General features: G+C 44.6%; 1 protein-coding gene across 2 annotated transcripts in view; it reads right to left on the bottom strand.

Annotated features, from left to right (window-relative positions):
- CYRIA (CYFIP related Rac1 interactor A) overlaps window positions 1-352 on the bottom strand; it is a 97,810-nt gene extending 97,458 nt beyond the window's left edge. For both annotated transcript variants that reach the window (XM_066386185.1, XM_066386183.1), the window contains exon 1: window positions 243-352. The gene's annotated coding sequence lies outside the window, so the exon portion shown is untranslated. The remainder of the gene's footprint in view (window positions 1-242) is intronic.
- Window positions 353-9,036: the final 8,684 nt, after the last annotated feature.

The raw sequence follows: 9,036 nt of genomic DNA on the forward strand, positions 1-9,036 counted from the left end.
GATTCTAGAACACATCAGGAGGCTGTGCTCGGGGAAAAGGGGCAATGGGGCGCAGAGACGGACCTCTGGACGGAGATGGCAGGAGAAGGGCTAAAGGACCGGGTCCTGGGTTCTCCCGCCCGCTCTCAAGGCTGCTGGGCGTCGGGGGCTGGGGAAGGACGGCAGGCTTCGCCCAGCGCCCTAGGAGCCCGCTTTCCTGCAAACCCCCGGCCGCGCCCCCGCCGCGTCCGCGCCGCGCTCACCGGAGCCGCCGCCGCCCTGCTCGGCCGCCCGTCCGCCGCTGCCCCAGCCGCCGCTGCCGTAGACGCCTCTCCCGCGGCCGCCGCAGCCTGCGAGACGGTTCCGGAGCCCCGCCCCGGCCCGCCCCGCCTCCAGCCCGGCCCGCTGCGGCCGCCCCGCCCCGGCCCCGGGGATCCCCACCCCCGCGGCCACTGGGCCTGGTCCCCTCTGTGCCCAGGAGCTGATGCTGACCACGTCCACCGCGGCAACCTCTGCCCTCAGCCTCGGCCACTGGCTTCGCCCTCTCGGAGGAAGCGGGTTCTTCTCTTGCTGTTTCTACACATCGAATTCCTCCATACCCACTATTCCCCTCCAAAAAAAAAAAAGACAGGAAAGGCCTTGCTATCAATTCCTATATTCACAGTCCAACCTCAAATTAGCGCCCATGAGCCCAGTCACGACCAGCGCAGCCCTTCCCCGACTCTCAAATTACTTTGGATTCTGAATCTAGCCTCCCTATTCACATTATTTACAGGTTCCCAGCCCTGGGGGCTTGGGGGGGGGGCACGGTTATCTGATGAGACCACCAGAAATGTCTTCGCAAATGCTTAGTCCAAGTGTAATTACCCTAAAGAGTAAGTCTACAAAAACACTTTAAAAATTCTGTGATGCAAGGGGAAAGCAGGGGATTACAGTGTCATTGTCATGATCATTGTTTTAAAACATCTGCCATGGAGGCTTTTTGCATTAAAGAGAGAGATTCAGGAAACCAGAGAGGGCTGCATGGTGCCAAACAGGTTGTGAGTCAGAGCTCCTGTTGGGGGGGGGGGGGGTGAGTGTGAGTGTGTGTGTGTGTGTGTGTGTGTAAGAGAGTGTGTGGAGGGGGTGCTTCTGCAGGTTCCGGCCTCTCCGGCTTCCTTTTCCAGTCAATCAGCCTGAGCTCCTGAAGCATTTACTAAGCCCCACAGTAGGCCAAGCTGTGTGCATGAAGCTGGCGTTGCAGCAGTGTGCGGGTTGGTAGCATAAGGCAGGCAGGTCTGGGAGTGCAAGGAGCCTCAGGAGACCTTGGTCAGGTTCCTGCCCTTTCTGAGTTCCAATGTCCCATGCTGGACATGACGCCATCCCTGCTGGGGATCAGACAACCTGTGGGTCTGAAAAGCTTCCATGAGCTGCCTAGCGTGGTTCCTGATCTGGGTTTTGGCAAGAATTCAGACAGGAGCCAGGAGGACACCGTCTAGTTAGAATGAAATAGTCTCCCCATTGGTAAGGGTCCTTAGGCTCAGAATAAATACTTTTCAGTCTTCATTTGTGTCTGTCAAGGCCCCCATGCCTGGTCCAGACTCTGCTGTCATTCCCTGAAAAGATGATTCATTTTATTTTGGGGTAGTTTTATTAGAACATTCTTCTTGTTCTACCCGTACACACACACACCAAAATATCTTAGTCCACCTTGAACCTGGTCAGAAGGGTAAGGAAGAATCAGCCACAGAAGCCATTCATTCCATCAAGCACTGTCATTTCAGACAAGAGAAATCCTTACTTTATACGCACCTGTCTCTAATAATACAGCTTAAGTTGATGAGAGGAGACTATCTGATGGATGACATTTCACTTCCAAACGCGTAAAGACAGCTCTGTTTCAGTAATTGAGGGATACCTGCATGCTATTGCCTTGTCCATTGTGGAATAAAAGGGTTTCTAAATATCAGTGTGGAATTTAATAATTGTTTCCTATGACACAATCATCAGATGACCTAGTCTTTCAGCTTCATCAGTAGTACTAATAACAAGGTGAGGGATGAGTAGAATAAAGACTACAGTGGAATTAAACTGTCGTTGAGGGGCAGGTAGGTTGAGAGAAATTTTCAGCTGGTTTCTATTCACAGTATGCATTTGCTAAAATAAGCCTTAAGAACTGAGTTATATTTAAACCGAACTATTCTAGTTTCAAGGACATCCTCATCGCTTACCTTTTTTTTTAAAAGAGACTTCTTAGGCTTTGCCGAAGTGCCAGTCACTGTGCTACATGATGGACACAAGTCCTCGTCCCCGAGGAGTACACAGACAGGTTGGCAGCACCGTTATGACAAGGCAGACTAGGAAACAGTAGAATAAAGGTTTTGGCTGTCTGGTCCCAGCACAAGAAGAAATTCACTGTGCTTGTGGGAAATTGGGAGCCGACTCTTTTAAGGTGACCAGTGAAGAATAAGCCAGTCTTCTATAGGTAGGAAATGAGGTCGAGGACACTTGCAATAGAGGGTAAAGAGTTCGGGTGGCCGCAGTGCCAGAGTGACCGGACAAAGTGAGGCTGAGAGCGCAGAACTGGAACACCAGCTTGAGACAGCAGCTTGAGGTAGCTTCCAGGGACCAGGCAGCTTTGACTGGAGCCTCCAGTAGAGAGAGTGATGACAAACTAAGGGCACTTGGGGACCAGAGATGAGGAAAAAGGAGGCAGCAATGAGAATGATCAGAAGAGCATCACCATCAGTGCTTACGGGCTGTGGGCTGCCCACCCTGGGCAAGGTTCTGCTCCCTCATGGTTGAAAATCATCCCCAGGCTTGGAATAGTACTTAGCACAGATCAGTCCCTGATAATATTTATTGAATACTTGAATGATAGGAACACGCAAGATGGGCATCCACTCTGGAGACAAAGCAGCAAGGGCTGATCCCATCCAGGGCTGCTCTGTATCCACTGCGGTCCGTCCTGGGGCAGGGGAAACGTTACCCTTTCTCAGCAGAAGTTCTCTTGTTTCTTGAAAGGTCATTTCTGCTTCTGTACCTCTGCTCCTATATAGGCACCTAAGATGACATTCTCCCCATTTCCAGCTATCAAGACCCCTTGCCCTATGTTAATGATGCCTCAGGACAGTGGTGGCATGATGAGCTCACACTTCTTTCCTCTGACAATTTGAGCCACTTAATTGTTGCATATGCAAATTGCCTGAGGACAAGGAGATTATCTGAGACACAGATAAAACTCCAACTGGATTTGGAATCAAAGGTGAACATGCATTCTGATTCTGCCACTCACTAGCTGTGTAAACAGAAGTTACTGAAGCCTTTGGAGTTTTGGGTTCCTCTTCCATGAAGTGGGAGTGATAAGACTTACCTTAGAATGTTGATGGGAGGGCTAATGTAGCTGCGAAAGAAAGAATAAGAGGGTGTGTGTGTGCACGCGTGCACGTATGTGTCTGTGTGTGCACGCACGTGTGTGTATGTGTGTGTGTGTGCATGTGTGTGTGTGTGTGTGTGCACGTGTGTGTGTGTGTGTGTGTGTGTGTGTGTGTGTGTCCTCCTAGTGCCGTGAATAATGCTGGGCATGCAGTAAGTGCTCATTTCAGACTTGTTGCTCAGCGGGTTGATTCAGAGTTGAAACTTGGAGTGGAAGCTGAAGGATTCGGTGTCATGAAGCCCCACAGTGCTCTCTGCTTGCTTCTCTGCAGGAAGGAGTTGTTACTTTGTCCCCCTAGTTCACTTGTCTACATAGGAATCACAGAGTACTTTCCGCCTGGCATTCCTGTAGTGGCTTCCTAGATGGTGGATTCTCTTACCAATTACAGGCCAGGGCTCCTCTATGTAACTAAGGTTTCTAAGGAAACATGGTCAGGCTTCAGAGGGAGCATGATAGATTTGATTATGAATATCGAGCTAATTTTCACAGCTGACATCCGGCACACTTCCTTGTCCCAAAAACCACAGCCCAAACCATATAGAGAAACTTGATAATGGTTGAATATCCTTGCCTGTGCCAGAATTAGAGCCTGTGACTTAAGAGATCTGATGTTAATGACTTCTTTAGTCACTGAGATTGTCAAGCTCTTTCAGACCACCCTTCCTTTGCACATGGTTCAAAGCCTTAAACAGCCTTTCATCCTGGCTCATTCACTACATTTCTACCACATTTTAAAACTCCCAGATCAAAAACAACCTTCTTTAATGCCCTCTTCAACTCCCCAAGGTCATGTCAATTGTTTTTTCTTGCAAGCTTCCATAGTATTGCCTTCACACTTTTACCATAGCTCAACAAGCCATGTTGATCACCTCAGATTATACACATTTTGTGTTATTCCCAGAAACAATGAACTAGCGGGTCGTGAACCATTGCTCCTAAGGAAATAGAGGGTTAGGTTCCTGTGAGCCTCTGTTCCCAACATTTTCATCAACTGCTCAGTGCATAGCCTTGTTTTATATGTGTTTCTGTTTAAAGACACCTTACTTAATACACATTGTTGCTTCATTGATATTGAATTCATACCCAACGGCACTTTAACTCATATAACTTTAGAAGAAAGCTTGTCTAACATAGGCATGTTCTCCACAAGGCACATCACAGCCTTCTCACACTTAGAAATGCTAGATAGCATTTCAGCACTATGCTTGGGGGCCATTTTAAACAGTGAAATCACCAATATAAAGCACAAAGATATAGAAAACATGGCACTAAATAGAGAATGAAAAAGGGGATTGCTCACAGTATGAGCACTGAAGCAACAATGCAGAACTCTGCCTAAATTGACCTCAGCTAGAACTATGCATACTGGTGACTCAAGTTTTTTACTATATGGTGTGAATTGGCAAACAACACAAAGAGTCACTAGAGTATTAATTCTGAAGTCACAAATTTTAGCAAGTAGGTAAATTCACAAATACAGAATCCTTAAATCATAAGCATGGACTGTATGTGCCTCCAGACTAGGCCATGAACTCTTTGTGGCCAGAATCTGTGTTTTATTGGCCTTTGTATCTTTCCAGCACCTCTAAGAGCACCTAATAGATAAAAAAAAATTGATGCTCAATAAATGCCAATTGAATGAGTTCACTGTGCAATCCAGACTTGCATTTCTTCAGCCATTTCTTCAACAATTTATAAGTAATAATGTACCAAAATGCATCTGGTTCTTCTCTCATATGAATGTCAAGGACTTTATTTGGTTCCTTTCAGTTATCCTAGAAGAGACCTGCCTTTAAATGTAAGGAAGATCCTGTGTGGAGTACGTCCCTCATGTGTGGCACATCTGTATGCTACAGATATTGCCAAGATGAGTCAAGATTAGAAACAATACCAACCACCTACTTCCTCCAAAGAGAAGAAGGGGCAATAAATTTGAAGGATCTGAAAAAATGCAGTCAAACAGCCAACAATGAGAAACATTACATAGCTTGAGGAGCAGGAAGGGGATACTAGTGATGAAGAACAGAGTGGTAAAAGAGAAGGAAAGTGGACAAGTAGAGGCAGGGAAGTCACAGGGACCATGCAGGAACTTTGCAGGGAGGTCAAGATTGAAACCTGAGCCCACTTCCTCACATATGGCAGTAGGACTTTGGGCAGGTTTTTAAACTTCCCTCTTTCTTGTTTCTCATATATATATAGTGGGGATAATAGGACTTCCTGTAAAGAGCTATTTATGCAACTGACATTCATTGAGTGCCTACTGTGTGCCAGATGGAAACAGGAATGAGTTCATGAATGTGCACATAATGAATTCATACTGAGCATAGTGTCTCATGTAACTTAGCTACCAAACTTAAAAAGTTATAATTATTTACAATAAATTAGCTCTACTTTCATTCTTCTTTTCTTTCTTTCTTTCTTTCTTTCTTTCTTTCTTTCTTTCTTTCTTTCTTTCTTTCTTTCTTTCTTTCTTTCTTTCTTTCTTTCTTTCTTTCTTTCTTTCTTCTTCTGCAAGATTTATATGGATGACTTCTATTACCTTCTAAGTCCAAACCCTCTGATGCTTTTTCACAATCTTTGTCTGGCCAGGTAAATCCTAAAAGTTTTAATTGCATCAGTTTGGGGCATCTAAACAAAATGAGTTAACCCCTCTAGGGGACTCAACCTCACCAGCCACAAAGCTTACACCATCTCCAAAATCACCATCAACAAAGTAATGACACATACACGAGGGCCTCTGGGCCAAGTCTGAGAGTATTTCATAGGCATAGCCCAGTCATCTAGGTAGCATCACAAACAGGTAAGTAGGGGTCACTTCTGACTGTACCCATTTTATAGCCAGGGAAATTAAGGCTTGAAAAATAATTTATTTAAGTCATCATCTAAGTCTCAGCTATAACCACAAAGATAAAACAGAGGTGCCATGGCTCCTTGAATTTAGAACGAAGCATTGACTATCTTGGACAACTTGATCTTCTTTTCTTTGCAAACACTTTCTTTCCTCTTCAGGAAATTTATCAGTGAGCACGTAGGCAGGTTGATTTAGGCATAGGCCAGGATTCTCTTACTTGCTTTGGGTGATTTGGTCTAATTTAGGGAACTGAAAACCCAAGTGGGTCCTAAGACAATGTTAAAATTCCCACCAAACAGAATAATTGACTAGAGCTTTTCTACAAGTCCTGCTACTAATATATATGAATATGTTTAAATGCCCATAACTACTATATGCGGCCATCACATAAATGGCCATTTTAATGGTTTTCAACCTATTGTGCTTGCCTTTGTACTCTTTAATCACTTGAGAAATTACTTAAAATAGTGACACAATCACTTGGATATATTTAGAACTCACATTTTTCTTCTTTTTGTTCTTCTCCCTTGAGCCACTATGTAGATCAATTTCTATGAGCTGTTTGCCTGACTCATTTCAAGTTCTTTCTGATTGATCTCCCCTGCTTTCATATTCAGCGCCTCCAATCCACTGTCTGCCCTGAAGCCCCAATGACATACATGATCATGGCAACCCCCTGATGCAAACCTTTCCATGGCTCCCCACCACCTCAGCTCAAAACTTTGCATTCTTTGCGGAACTGACATGGCCACTTGTAAACTTTCCTTCTTTCTCTCATTTCTTTTCACTCTATAACTCAAAATGCTATCTTGCTCCTCCGCCCTTTTGTACCTGCTAATTCATCTTCCCAGAATGCCCCACTCTCCATAATCAAATAGATGAACTCCAGGTGGGAGAAATACCACTTTGTAATGAAGTCATTTCTGAACTCTCATCCTCAGTAGTCCCAAGGTCTGTAACTCAAATACTTTCTCTCACAGTGTTTTAATTCTGCCCATCACTGCCCGAGCAATTGGAATTTAGGGATTTTTACATACATTATATATGTATGTAACTATACATATGTACATGTGTATAAGTATGCATATATGTGTGTGTGTGTGTGTGTGTATATATATATTATATATATTTTATATATATTAAACATCCAGTGAGTTGATTTGAGTTAAACTGAATCCCTCAGGCCTGACTGGGCGGTGGTGCAGTGGATAGAGCATCAGACTGGGATGCAGAAGACCCAGGTTCGAGACCCCGAGGTCGCCAACTTGAGCGAGGGCTTATCTGGTTTGAGCTAAAGCTCACCAGCTTGAGCCCAAGGTCGCTGGCTCGAGCAAGGGGTTACTCAGTCTGCTGAAGGCCTGTGGTCAAGGCATGTATGAGAAAGCAATCAGTGAACAATTAAGGTGTTGCACCGCGCAACGAAAAACTAATGATTGATGCTTCTCATCTCTTTGTTCCTGTCTGTCTGTCCCTGTCTATCCCTCTCTCTGACTCTTTCTCTGTCTCTTGTAAAAAAAAAAAAAAAAAAAAATTAAACTGAATCCCTCAGGACCCAGAGATTAGAGAAATTACCTTTTCAAGTTATTTCTGGGAAAATAAAATATAATCAAGCTTGGAAAAGCAACATAGGACCTTTCTAATAAGAGTCATGCCAGGGTCCTTTTGTTCTTTGTGGTAAATAGAACAAAACTCCCACAATGTGCTTTTCTAATTGTGTGATCTTAAAATACAATCCACATTAGTGATTATTAATCACATTCAACAAACAGTCCTTGTCTTTTGATGCTGAAATGCTTCCTTTCCTCGTGTGCCAACACCTCTACATTCTCTTTGTTTTAATTACACGAAGCATCTTTTTGTTCTTCCTTTTGGACCTCTGCCTGGGAGGGCGGGGCAAGCTATAAATAATAATCATCATCATTATAAGAAATATTATTGCAGGGTCTATTTTTAGAGCTGCGGACGAACTCACAGGCATGCCCAGCACAGCCCTGAGAGAGCAGCAGTGATTTCTTGGGGAGAGTCTCGGGCTCTTGAATATTTCACCTGTCTCATTAGTGTCACTCATGTGGCGTGACTGCTCAGATGGCAGCTGCTTCGTCCAATAAACTCTGTCAAACTGCTTCCCATCTGTTAAGAGGAAATGCAAGGTTTGAGAAAACACAGTGACTTTTTTGATGTGATACATAAATGCGATTGGCTTTCTGATTTCCACACCTGATTTATACGCAGGCTTCCAAGAATTGACCTGAAATGTTTTTGTCTTTTTAAGAAATAATTGGAGCATTACCTTTTATTACACATATTCAGACATTTCAAGATCTTTAAAGAATCCCAGAGCAGAAGGGCTGTAGAAATAACCTGATCCAATGTGTTCATTTGACAAAGGGAAACACTGAGGCTCAGGGAAACAAGATGATGTTTCAAGGTCACGTGGCAAGCGCCTGGTCGTCCTGGCTGAAAGCTCGTGTGCTGGTGGTTATAAGCGAGTAGCTTTGTCTTTCCCCAATGCCAAATGAGTCTGCACCTACCTTCCCATCTGAACATTAAGCTTTCAGCCTGTTGTATATCCAGAGTGCTAATCCTCTGTACATAAATGGTCCAGTTTCCTCCACAGTTTCTCAGAGATCCCATAACTGTTCAGTTGGCCTAGAGTCGGTCTTGTCCCCAAGCGGGATGGGTCAAAGTAGTGAATGGTCCAGGCCAAGTCCGGACACAGGAATCTGAAACTGTCATTCTAAACAGGCCGAGTGGTCTATTGGGAAGAGCTCGTCCTGCCTCTCGGATGGTA

Source organism: Saccopteryx leptura, chromosome 5 (assembly GCF_036850995.1).
Source record: "Saccopteryx leptura isolate mSacLep1 chromosome 5, mSacLep1_pri_phased_curated, whole genome shotgun sequence".
Taxonomy (NCBI): Eukaryota; Metazoa; Chordata; class Mammalia; order Chiroptera; family Emballonuridae; genus Saccopteryx; species Saccopteryx leptura.